Here is a 15340-nt window from a genome sequence, read left to right as displayed (position 1 = left end):
AAAATTCTTGCGGTTTACCAATTAAAAATTGCTATTATAAACTAATAAAATGTTGATATTAATCCTAGATATAAATGGGAAAAGCTAATATTTACTTTAGAATCTGATTATGAGAAACATTACTTGATACGAACTTTAAATGCTATGACTTTAAAAAAATTGCTATAGCTTTCTGATATAAATGAATAAAAATAAAATGGAAGATTTTCTATTTGATTTATCTCAAACATACAACTAAGATGAACCGGTTTTATACCTGTAGTTGTGGCATGTTAGTTGTCCACTGATTGCTTCTTATATGTGCCTTGACCCGGGGGACTCAAGCTGAGCCAGTGACCCCTTGCTCAAGCCAGTGATCTTGGGCCTCAAGTCAGTGACCTATGGGCTCAAGCCAGTGACCCTGGGATCATGTCGATGATCCCATTCTCAAGCCAGTGAGTGACCCTGTGCCTAAGCCAGATGAGTCCACGCTCAAGCAGGTGACCTCGGGGTTTCCAATGTGGGTCCTCCATGTCCCAGGTGGACACACCATACACTGCACTACCACTGGTCAGGCATGTCTATGTAAATCTTATTCTATCAAGACTATTAATAACCCATGAATGAATTGTAAATTTTTACTAATTTTGTGGCTGATTATTTATATCAGAGCCCTTAAATGAGATATCACATCTCATTAATACCTAGAACCAGAATAAATTTGCTTTAGTAAAAACAATATTTACAAGCTATCAAACTGTAAAAGCATACCAAAGTTATTAACTGAGTTAAGTCAACATTTCATAAGTTGGTTTTTAAAATAATTTTTGTAATTTATGAAATATAATTGATTATAATGCCTTGATTAGTGGTAAAGATGGGAAAATACAATTTGTAGCTTTTGTATTATATCCTTTATCTCAGCCGTTAGCTGCACTTGGGACAGTCAGTGAAAGGAAGGAGATTGAAGGAGGCAGCGGATTATACTGATTAATGGGTATTCCTTATTTGAAGGCGAGGGAGATGTTTTTCTTCAGTTTTTCTCTCCTTCTATATTCTTATTCTACCAGTTTGTCATCTTTCCTCTCACAGCAGTGGTGGGAAATGTGGGAGTTGACCATGTTTATAGGATTTTTTTTCTTAGAGTTCATAGAACATGGCCTGGTAAAACATTATTTTTTATATTATAATAGGGTTTATTCTAATGATTTTATTTCCTTTTGTGGCCATAGGCAAGAGGTCACTAGAGAATGTCAGTTTAGTATTATTTACTAAAAAACTGATTTTGTACCTCCTTATAAAAAGAGATTATGAGAGGCCTGGCCTGTGGTGGTGTAATGGATAGAATGTTGACCTGGAATGCTGAGGTCACCAGTTTGAAACCCTGGGTTGTCGGGTCAAGGCACATACGATGAGCAAGCAATGAATAGCTAAAATAAAGCAACTATGTGTTGATACTTCTTGTTCCTTTCTCCCTCTGTAAAATCAATAAATAAAATCTTTAAAAAAAAAAAGAGAGTAGGTTATGGGAGATGTTGGTTCATTGTTAAGGGGCCCATATCAGTCACATTATTGTTCTACTTAATATTTAATATATTATAATTCCCTCTTCCAATTTCCTGAAATGCATTCTTATTGTCTCCTGTGTTATTTCTGTTTTCTACTATGTATGGAGTTTCTGACTACTACAAGGAATTTGTTTTTAGAACATCTCTTTACCTTCTTCTGTGCCTCATTATAGTAATATAATGTAACAAAAAAGATACTATGTCCATTGATGAGAACTAACTCCTAAACTTAATTTAATAGGAGTGTTCTCCATTCATGGGAGTACTATTAGCAGGTTTAAACCACTTATTATGAAAAGTACACAAGGAGAAAGTATGTATTTGATAATTAGGCCCCTAATCATTTGGGATCTGAGTGATTCAGTTTCTCTAGCACATGGAATTGTACCTATCCATGAAAGAGAGATATATTCAATAGAAATAGTTATATTTTTCATGTCTTGATTTCTTTGAATAACTACTTAATTCATATAGTTAGTAAATGTCAAAAGATGGTAATTTTGAGAAAACCGATTTAAAGTTAGAACTTAATCCAGGGTAAACATTTTGCTTTCTTTCTATAAGTTTCTGGGTTTTTTTCACTTTTAGAAAGTTTAGTAATACTGTAGGGCTTAGGAAGGTGGTAATTGAAATTCTTGAGGCCAAAAGGTCTTTCCTTAGCCTTGGCAAACTGAGCCTCAGCAGCATGAGAAATGTAGATCCTGACTGCTGCTTCTGACATACTTATAGACATCTGGGCCTCCACTAATAAAACTGTTTATTTTTAAGGTTTAAACAGTAGAAGGATCAGCTGAATACTTTTCATAGGGGTAAAACATTCATAGGATGAGAGAGAATGTTATTTTTAATTGGTAAGGAAACAAAGAATATGCTGTCAGTGCTGAGTAAGTTGAAGAGATACATGCCTACTAAGGATGCATAAATAATAAGGAAACTTGCTAATATGCAATTAGGAATAGTTCCTCTTAATAAAAAGACTATTAAAATTATAATGACAAAAAGATATCATGAAAATAAAATCACCAAGGAGTTCTGTTTTGGAGCAGTTTGTCAGGCCAGAAAACACACAAGAAAGCACATCCTATTCCAGTGAAAAACATTGTTCTATAACTGTCTGCAGAGGCTTACCTAGAGCAATACAGATCCTACCTAAAAGAAAATAATGATCAATAGCGGAAGCGTTTCACAGGAATTCTGCACATTTCCTATGTGTATATTTCTGCAGTACCTGTCACTTTCTGTTTCCATGACAGATGTAAGGTTGGAAGGTAAGGTACTTAAGTTTTAGAAATTCTGAGGGAAAAAAGACCTGAAGTTTGGAAAAGAAGCTGGTTTTGTTGTGTCTTAGTTATATCTTGACATATTCTGAGAGTTCTACACACTTGAAGCTAAAATCTGAGTTCCTTAGTAATTTTTGTGGAGTAGCTTTATTAAAGTATAATTTACATACTGTAAAATCACAGTTCAAGTTTTATCAAATGTATATACAGTTGTGCTACAGTGATCACAATCCAGTTTTAAAATATTTTCATCCTCTAAAAAGCTCCCAGTTTGCCCAATCCTTGCTTCTACCCTCAGCCCCCGGCAACCACTGATCTGCTTTTTGTCTGTATAGTTTTGCCATTTCTAGAAACTTGAGATTTTTGGAATTTTGTATGGAATCATATAAAATTAGTCTTTTGTGTTTGGCTCCTTTTATTTAGCATGATCCTGTTTAGTTATTTTAATATAAGGCTAAGGTAGAAAAGGTTTGAACTTGGAATCAGGAGACTTGGATACTAATGTTGGCTCTGGCACCAAATGTATAACCTTGGGTAAGCCACTTGCCCCTCTGGGCCTCTGCTTCTTTCTTTATAAAATGAATTATTTTGACTTTCTTCTATGCCAGTTATCACAGCTGGGTAGACATTCACTGACCGTTTCCTAGAAAGTACTCTAACTCTTCTCTTAAATGCAGTCACTGTTTATTTATTTATTTTTCCTGAATCAAAAACGAGGCTTATGGGTCTAACTACAGATGATTCAACAGTGGGTAAGTTGGGACTCTCTTGAATCAAATGGCTAATTAAACTTTTTCTTGGGCATGTCCTAGTTTTTGTGCATAACTTTGAGAATAGAGATAATCTTAAATGCTGAGTTAATGAAGATTTTTGAAGAGAATAAAGGCAAAGTTGAATAATTCTCAGAGATAGGGCTTCAAAAGCGATGGAAGCTTCTTATGAACATAAGAAAAACAATGTTTTTTATTTTTTTGTGTTTTTTTGGAAATAGAAGTTGGGGTGGATTGATTTTAGTTAAGTTTGAACCAAGTTAGACTCAAGGCAGCTGAGTGGGATTAGATTGTTTTTCAAAGATGAGTCAAAGGAAATGTATGGCTAACATTAGATTCTCCTAGGGCTCATCTGGAGGCAAAGCCAGCAAGTAACATTCAGGGTTCAGAGTACAAACTAGGAAAAAGAAATTCATCCATAGGGAATTAAAAAATAGAGATGTGGGCCTTGGCCAGTTGGCTCAGCGGTAGAGCGTCGGCCCTGTGTGTGGAAGTCCTGGGTTTGATTCCCGGCCAGGGCACACAGGAGAAGTGCCCATCTGCTTCTCCACCCTTTCTCCTCTCCTTTCCATCTTTCTCTAACCCTCTGGAAGCCAATCCTCCATTGGAGCAAAGTTGGCTGGGGCACTGGGGATGACTCCATGACCTCCGCCTCAGGCTCTAGAATGGCTCCAGCAGCAACAGAGTGATGCCCAGATGGGCAGAGCATTGCCCCCTGGTGGGCATGCTGGGCGGATCCTGGTCAGGTGCATGCGGGAGTCTGTCTGACTGCCTCCCCGCTTCTAACTTCGAAAAAAAATATAGAGATATGCATGCCTGACTCATGGTGGCGTAGTGGATAAAGAAAGCATTGACCTGGAATGCTGAGGTTGCCAGTTTGAAACCCTGGGCTTGCCTGGTCAAGACATATATGAGAAGCAACTACTATGAGTTGATGCTTTCTGCTCCTCTCCATCTACTTTTCTCTCTTTCTCTTCTCTTTAAAAATCAATAAAAAGATAAAAATAGGGATGTACATGTGTATATAAAATATGTGTAATAGGAGTAGACAACTGACTGAGTAGGGTGATATTGGATATATGCCAAAGAGGTAATGTGCATTTTTAGTATAGAAAAAAAAAGGGCATTGAATAACAACTTGCTAAATTAAAAAATGAGAGTGCTTTAACTACTTACAAATATTAAATAATTTGACTCTTAGAAGCCATCAGAGCTGCTTGTATTACTCAATGGTAAGCATGGCTATAAAATGGTGGACCTTTTATTTATTTATTTTTTTTAATTGGTTGTTTTTGTTTTGTTTTTTACAGAGACAGAGAGAGAGTCAGAGAGAGGGATAGACAGGGACAGACAGACAGGAACGGAGAGATGAGAAGCATTAATCATCAGTTTTTCGTTGTGCATGCGATACCTTAGTTGTTCATTGATTGCTTTCTCATATGTGCCTTGACCGCGAGCCTTCAGCAGACCGAGGAACCCCTTGCTTGAGCCAGTGACCTTGGGTCCAAGCTGGTGAGCTTTTGCTCAAACCAGATGAGCCTGCGCTTAAGCTAGCGACCTCGGGGTCTCGAATCTGGGTCCTCCGCATCCCAGTCTGACTCTCTATCCACTGCGCCACCGCCTGGTCAGGCTGGACCTTTTATTTTTATCAAACATACTAGAATGCATGAGTGGTAACCTACAGAACAGACATTGTAGAGGATGGGAATATATCTATAAATACATTTTAATGATGGTGTCATTATAGTAGCATAAGAAAATTTGTTTCATGTGTTATAGTCACATTATTGCTCAAAAGTTGTATTTCTAATTTAGATAAATCACCTTATAACAAGAAATATCCCCAAGTCAAAGCTATATTTAATGAATGAAGATTTGTCACTTTTGACATTATTGTAAAGACTGTGTTAAGACTTTAAAGGAGTTCCAAAAGTTGAATCCCAAAGCTTATGCAATGGTAGCATTCTAGGAATAAGTATAGAGCTTTCTAAGGTGACTAATTTTATTGCAACAGTATTCTTTTTTTTTTTTTTTTACAGAGACAGAGAGAGTCAGAGAGAGGGATAGACAGACAGGAACGGAGAGATGAGAAGCATCAGTCATCAGTTTTTCGTTGCATGTTGCAACACCTTAGTTGTTCATTGATTGCTCTCTCACATGTGCCTTGACTGCGGGCCTTCAGCAGACCGAGTAACCCCTTGAGCCAGTGACCTTGGGTCAAAGCTGATGAGCTTTGGTCAAACCAGATGAGTCTGTGCTCAAGCTGGCAACCTCGGGGTCTCGAACCTGGGTCCTCCGCATCCCAGTCCTACGCTCTATCCACTGTGCCACTGCCTGGTCAGGCAACAGTATTCTTTTTAATGTATGCTATGTCATATTTCTTTTTAAATGTCCCACTGAATTTGTAGTACATATAAAGTATCTAAATATGATTATGTAATGGGAAAAAATTCAGTGTAAAGGAAAACAGACACTTCTTTTTGTAACTACTGAAGCTTCAAAATATTAAAGATGATTATCATATTTTCCCAGGGCATTTTATTTTTAATCATAATAAATGAGCAGCTGTCAGAAAATATAGCCATTTCTAGGTTTAGAATTGCTGTTCTTTATATAGTTCTCTCAAATACTTATCTAGAAAATTGATATTAAGGATTTCTTGAGTAATCAGATACTACTTTGATATTTAAGCAAAGCATCAAAGCAAGACTAAAACCACAGTAAAGCATTAAAATTAGTTTAAAAGTTTTGTAACATAACAAAGGAAAAGATGGAGTAATACACAATGGGAAAGACATACAGAATATCATTACCTAGGATCAGAACATAGAAGGCTGTCTTTACAGAAGAGTATCGATCAAGTCAAATAGACTAAAGAATTTTTGTCCTTTTGCTAGTTAAGTGAAAATGAGATGAACAATTATTTAGAAACTGTGCTAAAAATATTGCCAATTGGTTGGCATTTCTTTTCTAGTTGACTACAGGGGCTGTTTCAGACAGCCCCCTTTCTAACTCCTGCCTCCAGTATACCACTGGTCCCAGCTTTATGATGGTGTATAAGCAATATACATTCAGTAGAAACCATACTTCAAATTATGAATTTTGATTTTCCTGGACTAGCAATATGTGGTAAGATGTTTTCTTGTGATGCAAGCCACAGTTCCCAGTTAGCCATGCAATCACAGTAATCGTGAGGGTAAACAACTGATAACCCTACAGTGTACTGTGTTGCTAGCATTTTTTTGATATTTGGTTTTTGGGTTTTTTTTGCATCTCATCATGTCTAAAAAATGCCCATCTGTGTTGCTTGCTTCTGATGAGAAGAGGAAGCACTTGCTCTTGAGATGCAGCTGAAGATATATGTCCAACTTTAGACTCATGCATGTATTCTGAGCAAGTATTTTTTTTTAAGCGAGAGAGAGACACACACAGAGACAGAGAGAGACAGAGTAAGACATACAGACAGGAAGGGAGAGAGATGAGAAGCATCAGTTTGTAGTTGTGGCATTTTCATTGTTCATTGATTGCTTCTCCTATGTGCCTTGACAAGGGGCTCCAGTTGAACCAATGACCCCTTGCTTAAGCCAGCGACCATGGGATCATGTCGATGATCTCACGCTCAAGCCATCAACCTCACGCTCAAGCTATCAACCTCACGCTCAAGCTGGTGAGCCTGTGCTCAAGGTGGCGACCTTTGGGTTAGATTTGTAATGATTAGCACTTGCTGCAACATACCTGATTTGTATTATTTTCCCTTGATAAAAACCTAATTTACCAAGCTTATCAATGACTTCTGTGTCCTAAGGTCAACAATTACCTTAAAATGCATCCATCCAGAGTCCCTCTTGCTGAGAAAGACTTAAGTTCCCTGGTGATTTAAGGTCTTTTTTTTTTTTTTTTAAGGTGAGAGGAGGGGCGATGATGAGGCAGATTCTGCATGCACCTTGACTGGGATCCACCTGGCAACCCCATCTGGGGCTGATGCTAAAGTACTGAGCTATTTTTAGCACCCGAGGCTGATATGCTCCAATGGAGTTATCCTCAGCACCCAGGGCCACGCTCAAACCAATTGAGTCACTGGCTGCAGGGGGAAAAGAAGGAGAGAAGGGCGGGGGAGAAGCAGAGTGTCACTTCTCCTGTGTGCCCTGACCAGGAATTGGACGCAGGATATCCATACTCTGGGCTGATACTTTATCCACTGAGCCACTGACCAGGGCCTTTTTTTTTTTTTTAAACTCTTAGATTTTATGACATCTGTGGCTTGTATCTAAGTCACAAGCGTTAGAGTTTGTCATATATCGTAGTCCATTTATCTCATTTGTAGATGAGAAGTAACTTTGACCTAAGTGACATTGAGGAGAAACTTATGCAGCAATTTATAACAGTGAAATATTGTAGTAATTATTTTAGTCTCAAGGTCACAGAACTAGAATTGTATTTTATAATATAATAAAAACCATATCTGCCACTTAAATAAGAGGAAAAAATGAATAAATATAAGCAAATTATAAAGAATGAATGTATTTTACATGAATTTTTAGTAGTTAATTTCTTATTTAGATAGATAAGTGACAAGATGTTTTTTAGAGATAATAAATTGACAAGTAATTAATTTTCTTTATAATTTTTGTAATTTATTTCCTTCCTTACTTGGTATGTGGAGACCTTGTAAACAGGTTGTGAAGTTAGAGGAGATCTGGACTGCTGGTATAGATCTCAGTTTAATTATAGTTTATAGTACTGTACCTTAGAATAGTGACCATTTTCTGTTTTCATTTGTAGTAAATATACATGTACATTGATTAGTACTTTTAAGAATTTCGACAAGCTTTGTTTCACAATGAAATTTATTTAAAGAGTAAATTTTTTTATGTTTAAAAATGAGTATGGCCTGACCAGGCAGTGGTGCAGTGGATAGAGCGTCGGACTGGGATGTGGAGGACACAGGTTCGAGACCCCGGGGTTGCCAGCTTGAGTGCGGGCTCATCTGGCTTGAGCAAAAAGCTCACTAGCTTGGACCCAAGGTCACTGACTTGAGCGGGGGGTTACTCAGTCTGCTGAAGGCCCGTGGTCATGGCACATATGAGAAAGCAATCAATGAACAACTAAGGTGTCACAACGAAAAACTGATGATTGATGCTTCTCATCTCTCTCCATTCCTGTCTGTCTGTCCGTATCTATCCCTCTATCTGACTCTCTCTGTCCCTGTTAAAAAAAAATGAGTATGGTATAGAAGAGTGTCCTACAAAATACCTAATTGGTGCTCTTCATCACTGTCAAGTCATTAAAGAAAAGGCAAGTCTGAAAAACTGTGAAACTGGGAGGAACCTAAAGGGACATGACAATTAAATATAATGTGGTATATTGGATAGGATCCTGGAACAGAAAGAGGGTATTAGGTAAAGATGAAGGAAATCTGCATAAACTATGGGCTTTAGTTAATAATAACATATTAATATTGGCTTATTAATTTTTTTTTTCAGAGCAGAGAGAGAGTCAGAAAGAGGGATAGACAGGGACAGACAGACAGAAATGGAGAGATGAGAAGCATCAATCATTAGTTTTTCGTTGCGTGTTGCGATATCTTAGTTGTTCATTAATTGCTTTCTCACATATGCCTTGACCGCGGGCCTTCAGCAGACTGAGTAACCCCTTGCTGAAGCCAGCAACCTCGGGTCCAAGCGGGTGAGCTTTTTGCTCAAACCAGATGAGGCCATGCTCAAGCTGGCGACCTCGGGGTCTCGAACCTGGGTCTTCAGCATCCCAGTCCGACGCTCTATCCACTGCGCCACCGCCTGGTCAGGCTGGCTTATTAATTTTTAACAAATATACCACACTAATGTAAATTGTTAATAAGAAGGGAAAACTGATGGGAGGGTGGTATATTGGAACTCTGTGCTATCTTCTGAATTTTTCTTTGAATCTAAAACTGTCCTAAAAGAGAAAGACTATTTTAAAATAACAAAGAAGTAGTAAATTAAAAAAAAATTATGAATACTTTATTTGAGGACAGGGTCATTTGACTTAGTATATTTATATAGTTAAGGTCTAGCATATTGCCTAGCACAAAATAAGCACTCAGTAAATGTTGAGTGATAATGTTACACTTAGGTTATTTTATGGAAGGAGCTTCTGGAAAGATGAGTAGAAGGAAGTTGAAAAAGAAGCTATCTTCTCAATTAAAAAAAATTAATTGACTTTTTTAGAAAGAAACACAGACAGAGGGGAGAGAGAAGGAGAGAGATGAGAAGTGTCAACTGGTAGTTGCTTCACTTGAGTTGTTCATTGAAAGCTTCTCATGTGTGCCTTGATGTGGCGGGCTGCTCAACCAAGCCAGTGACTCCTTGCTCAAGCGAGCCAACTTGGACTTCAAGCCAACGACCTTGGGATTATGTTAATGATCCCATGCTCAAGTTGGTGACCCTGTGCTCAAGCTGGTGACCTCAGGGTTTCAAACTGGGACCTCAGCATTCTGGGTTGATGCTCTGTCCACTGCATCACCACTAGTCAGGCATAATTTTCTCAGTTTTTATTGAAAAGCTACAATACAAAAATCAGTTTATTATAAGTTGAGTTTATCTGAATCCATTTAATACCTAATGAATTGAAAATGTTTGCATAAGTTTTTTGTTATTTCTTGTGAAGCCAATTTGAAATCTTTAGTGTTGTAAATGAGTGTGAAAAGACATCAAGCTTAGTTTAGTTTATAAAATTATTTCACTCCATTAACAGGCTGAGTGCTAAAATATTAAACATAGTCCTTTAACAAGTTGAATTAAATATAATAGTGAAAAAAAAAAAAAGAAACTGAGTCTATCAACATCATTAGCAATTAGGAAAATGCCAATTAGAACCACAAAGAGCCTGACTGGTAGTGGCATAGTAAGCGGTTTGAGCATTGACCTAGAGGATGCTGAGGTCCCAGGTTCAAAACCTCGAGGTCTCCGATGTGAGTGTGGACTCACCAGCTTGAGTGAGGGGTCGCCAGCTTGAGGGTGGGATCTTCAACACGATCCCACGGTCGCAGGTTTGAAGCTTAAGGTCATTAGCTTGAGTCCAAGGTTGCTGGCTTGAGCTAGGGGTCACTGGTCTCGCTGGAATCCCTGGTCAAAGCACATATGAGAATCAATCAATGAACAATTAAAGCGCCACAACTATGATTTGATACTTCTCATCTCTCTCCCTTCTTCCCCCACTCCTCAAAAACATCCACAAAAATATATGACTACATACCTATTAGAATAGCAAAACAAAAACAATCAATCAAAAAAAAATAAAAAGTATTTGACAGTACTTCACTGGCAAGGATGTGTAGCAACTGAAACTCTTACACAATACAAAATTATATAGCTACTTTGCATAACAATTTGGTGGGGGCTTAAAAAGTTAAACATACAGTGTGTCCATAAAGTCATGGTGCACTTTTGACCGGTCACAGGAAAGCAACAAAAGATGATAGAAATGTGAAATCTGCACCAAATAAAAGGAAAACCCTTCCAGTTTCTGTAGATGTGGCAGCATGTGCGCATGCACAGATGATGACATAACACGGTATAAACAGCGGAGCAGCCCACGGCCATGCCAGTCAAGATGTGGATGGTACAGAGGAAAGTTCAGTGTGTTCTGTGGCTCGCTAAATTCGAATCCGTGACCAAAATACAACGTGAATATTGGCGCGTTTATAACGAAGCGCCACCACATAGGAATAACATTACTCGGTGGGATAAGCAGTTGAAGGAAACCGGCAGTTTGGTGGAGAAACTTCGTTCTGGTAGGCCATCAGTCAGTGACGAGTCTGTAGAGGCTATACGGGATAGCTACCTAAGGAGCCCTAAAAAACCTAGAAATCCTACTTGCAGGTATTTGTCAAAAAGAAATGTGACTGTGTTACCTCAAAAACTAGTACCAGAGTGTTTATAGCAGCTGTATTCATAGTTGTCAAAAATTGGAAGCAACCCCAATGTCAGTGTGTGAATGGATACACTATATAATACTACTGAGTGATATAAAGGAACCAACTGTTGATAGATGCAACAACTTGGATGAAATCTTAAAGCATTATGCTTAGTGAAAGAAGCCAGTCTGTGATTCCATTATATTCTTGAAAATATAAACTTATAATGGTGGGGGACCAGATCACTGGTGCAGAGGTTTTGGGTTCAGAGAAAGTGGGCTATAGAGATAGTATGAGGGAGTTCTTTGGTGTGATATAACTGTTCTTTATCATGAGTAGGGTGGTTACACACACTTAGATATGTGTTGAAATTCATAGAACTGTATACTCCCACTCCCCCCCGCCAAAGTCAATTTTACTCTATGTTAATTTTATTTTTTTAATTTTATTTATTTTATTTTATTTTTTACAGGTACAGAGAGAGAGAGTCAGAGAGAGGGATAGACAGGGACAGACAGACAGGAACGAAGAGAGATGAGAAGCATCAATCATTAGTTTTTCGTTGTGAGACCTTAGTTGTTCATTGATTGCTTTCTCATATGTGCCTTGACCGCGGGCCTTCAGCAGACTGAGTAACCCCTTGGTTGAGCCAGCGACCTTGGGTCCAAGCTGGTGAGCTTTTGCTCAAACCAGGTGAACCTGCGCTCAAGCTGGAGACCTCGGGGTCTTGAACCTCGGTCCTCTACATCCCAGTCCGACGCTCTATCTACTGCGCCACCGCCTAGTCAGGCTACTCTATGTTAATTTAAAAAGTAAAACCAATGATATATTTATATGTCTGTTTTTTAAGGCATTTGGTGTAACTACTGGCTAAATAATCTTATGTAAGTACTTTCTGATGTTTTCTCTATTAGATATTTTGTAACTTTCAAGGATTTACATGCAGAGTGACTGGTAATGCTGAAAATCTTTTATATTAAAACAATTAGTACTATAATCATTCCGTACAAAAATTTGGGTGGTCACCCTATACAACTTCACAGTTTTTAAATAGGTAATAACTGTCATTTATTGAAATATTGTCTGTTGGGAAGTTTGCTAAACATTTTAGCTATACTTTGCTTATAATTATGGTTAAGTATTATTTTCCCTATTTTACACATGAGGAAATTGAAGCATAGAGGTATTAGAAGTCTTGCCTAGGAGCACAGAACAAGAATGCAGTGGCTGGAATTTCAACTATGTTTGTTAGAATCCTCTCTCTTTTTAAAAACTATTTTATTGTAAAATGAAGCTCAGATTCAGAAAACCACACAAAACAAATGTGTTTAATATATTGAAAGTGAACAACTATGACTACCATCCAGGTCAAGACGTAGAACTTTGCCCACTATCTTAGCAGCTCTCCGTGTACTCTATCCTAATCATAACTGCCTCTTTCTCCAGTAGTAACCATCATTTTATTCATTCATTCATTCATAAGTTTAGTGAAAGAAGGGGAGGCAGAGAGGCAGACTCCAGCATGCACCCCAACCGGGATCCACCTGGCAAGCCCACTAGAGGGCGATGCTCTGCCCCTCTGGGGCCATTGCTCCGTTGCAACTGGAGCTATTTTTTAGCGCCTGAGTCAGAGGTCATGGAGCCATCTTCAGTGCCTGTGGCCAACTTTCTCATGCTAATTGAGCCATGGCTGTGGGAGGAGAAGAGAGAGAGAGGAGAGCGAGAAGGGAAGAGGTGGAGAAGCTGATGGTCACTTCTCCTGTGTTCCCTGACCAGGAATCAAACTCGGGACCTCCATATGCCAGGCTATGCTCTACTGCTGAGCCAACCAACCAGGGCCTTATTTTTTTTAATTGAATTTATTAGGGTGACACTAGTTAATATAGTGAGTGATATCTATGTGGAGGAATGCTTTCTCTTATATGATCAGATTTTCCAGCAGGTACTATTAATTAATTACTCTTTGACCTTAGGTTCTGCTACTGAATACCTGCCTCTCTGCAAGGTTGTCATGCTGCCACTGGTGTCAAGGATATCTCTGCTCTCATTGACAAACAGGGAGGCAAATGAATTCCTGGAATTATAATTTAGAACTCAGAATATTAACCCCCACCCCCGCACACGCGCGCGCACACACACACACACACATTTCTGTATTTATATATATATGTGTTTATATAGTTGATGAATTACTATTTAAATGTGGGCTGGCCTGGAAATAGAATTACCATTTTTAGTATTTTTTTATATAAAAGGAAAGTGCATTCTGAACTCTGAATATATAATATTTTGGAATATCCTGTTCATTTGTGCTGGCTTGCCTATTTTTATTGATATATATGAGATCCTTGTTGCTTGTCAGAAGCCAAATATGAAATGTTTGGTATATTACTAGCTTGTATCCATCAGGGATTATGTATTTTGAGTTTAGGATTAAGCCATGTACTGCAGATAATTTACATTTTTGTGTAATTGAGACTGAATGATAGTATTACTGATATTTTATTAATTAATGATAGAAACCTAACTTTTAATCTATATTGTAATTTGGTAGAGTGGAAAAAACCTATGGTTTTGGAGTCAGAGCTGAGTCCAAATTCTAACCCCACCATTTATTAACTGAATTTGTCTCTTCAACTTTAAAATGGAGATGAGCCTTGCCCAGATGGCTCAATTGGTTAGAACATTGTCCGAAAACGCAGAGGTGGGTTTAGTACCCAATCAGGGCATATACAGGAGCAAATTGATGTTCCTGTCTCTCTCGCTCCATGCCTTTCTTACTAAAAATCAATAAAATAAATTTAAATAAATAAATAAAATGGAGATGATAATTTTGGGTAGTTATGAGATTTTAAATGATTTAACAGTAGCCTATGTAAAGTACTTAATTACAGCATTTAGTATATATTAAACACTCAGTAGCATACCATTAAGTCCTTAATTCCTTATAGTTAGTTCTTTAGCAACTTGACATGCATAAAAGTGATCATTTTAGTGAATTACGGCATAGAATTATATTTAAAAGGTTAATAGTAAATAGGTATTATAATATTCTTTATCTCTTTGACTATAATTAAGGATGGCTTATTTTAATTTTTCACATTTTTTAATGCCCATAAAAAGCATTTATTGAGTTATATATTAATGAAAGTTCAAGTAGGAAGTAAAAACAATGAATAAAATAATGTGCTGTTTACTTTTCAAATTATTTTATATAGCAATGTTTGATTTGGCAGGAAGTCTTACTTTATGGGGTTATTGGTTAAATTTTTATTTCTTGTTAGGAAATAGTAAATTTTTGAAATGTATCTATATTTCTGAAATTTAGATGTAGTTTCTCAATGTCCAGTACTGAGCTACAAGTTATTTCAGGAAAAGAGAAGTAGAAACCTTAGAATGTAAATGAATTTGATAATTGTTTTTTATGAATCTGATGATATAAATATAAAAATTTATAACTAGTGGAATATGTTTATAGTCCAGTTTCAGGTTAATAAGCTAAGCACAATTAAACAAAAAAAAAGAATAGTGTTCCTGGCCTTGAACACTGAAAATGGTTTATGAGAAAAGTTTGTCTTAGTTACAAATGCTTCACTTTAATACTATTTGGCTAGGCCATAGTAAATATGAGATGCCTATAGAAAATTTGTTGATGGGTATTGTACTTAAAATGTCTAGCCAGCTCTGGCCGGTTGGCTCAGTGGTAGAGCGTCGGCCTGGCGTGCAGGGGTCCCGGGTTCGATTCCTGGCCAGGGCACACAGGAGAAGCGCCCATCTGCTTCTCCACCCCTCCCCCTCTCCTTCCTCTCTGTCTCTCTCTTCCCCTCCCGCAGCGAGGCTCCACTGGAG

At 37.7% G+C, this 15340-nt stretch overlaps 1 protein-coding gene and 1 non-coding gene across 4 annotated transcripts in view; both read left to right on the top strand.

Annotated features, from left to right (window-relative positions):
- The window catches only part of FUT8 (fucosyltransferase 8), a 236677-nt gene that overhangs the window by 12435 nt on the left and 208902 nt on the right, over positions 1-15340 (top strand). The gene's annotated exons all lie outside the window — the stretch shown is intronic.
- Positions 4043-4118, top strand: TRNAT-UGU (transfer RNA threonine (anticodon UGU)). The gene has a single exon. It is a non-coding gene; the product is annotated as a tRNA-Thr (tRNA).

This window comes from Saccopteryx leptura, chromosome 6 (assembly GCF_036850995.1).
Source record: "Saccopteryx leptura isolate mSacLep1 chromosome 6, mSacLep1_pri_phased_curated, whole genome shotgun sequence".
NCBI lineage: Eukaryota > Metazoa > Chordata > Mammalia > Chiroptera > Emballonuridae > Saccopteryx > Saccopteryx leptura.
This window is presented reverse-complemented; position numbering and strand designations above follow the sequence as displayed.